Here is a 981-nt window from a genome sequence, read left to right as displayed (position 1 = left end):
AAGGCCTGCACCTCTCGCTCCAGCACCTGGATCCGACTGGATGAGGACTCCATCGCAGCCTCCGAGGCCTTAGTTCAACCCCCCCACCTCCTCCAGCCTCTCCCCGAGGCCCTGGATCTCCTGCTCGTGCTTCTGCAGCATGGATTTGATAGGATGGACCTGGGCACGAATCTCCCCACGGATCTCCTCAATCGCAGCCCCAACTTTCAAGGTAAGTCTCTCCATCGCTGCAGCCAATTCCTGTGAGTCTGTCAGGTCCCCGGGGGGTTCAGGAGAGGCTGCTATTGCTGCTTTCTCTCTGGTATGCCTGGTGTTGCAGGGGAGTGTCCTCCCTGCTGCTGTTTGCTTGCTCCCTTTCCCTTTGAATTCCTTCCCACTCCCAAATATTAACAAATATGTGTTCTGTAAGGTTTTAAACTAATATTTCCACCACATAGGTTGGCCAGAGATGGAAAAAAACACCAGTATGCCTTGACTGTTAGGCAGAGCTGTCCACAGCAGTCCTAAAGAATCGCCGCCATCTTGCTGAGTCCGGGAGTGGCATTTTTGATAAGGAATAGTATTACAGCTGTGCTCAGGGAGGATATTCCCGGAGATACATCCAGGGAAGTTATTTGGGTGGAACTGAGAAATAAAAAAGGGATGATCACCTTATTGGGATTGTATTATAGATCCCCCAATAGTCAGAGGGAAATTGAGAAACAAACTTGTAAGGAGATCTCAGCTATCTGTAAGAATAATAGGGTAGTTATAGTCAGGGATTTTAACTTTCCAAACATAGAATAGTACTGCCATAGTGTTAAGGGTTTAGATGGAGAGGAATTTGTTAAGTGCGTACAAGACAATTTTCTGATTCAGTATGTGGATGTACCGACTAGAGAAGGTGCAAAACTTGACCTACTATTGGGAAATAAGGCAGGGCAGGTGACTGAGGTGTCAGTGGGGGAGCACTTTGGGGCCAGCGACCATAATTCTATTCGT

The sequence above is a fragment of the Chiloscyllium plagiosum genome, chromosome 17, assembly GCF_004010195.1.
Source record: "Chiloscyllium plagiosum isolate BGI_BamShark_2017 chromosome 17, ASM401019v2, whole genome shotgun sequence".
NCBI lineage: Eukaryota > Metazoa > Chordata > Chondrichthyes > Orectolobiformes > Hemiscylliidae > Chiloscyllium > Chiloscyllium plagiosum.
The sequence above is the reverse complement of the archived record's forward strand: the minus strand, read 5'-3'. Positions refer to the sequence as shown.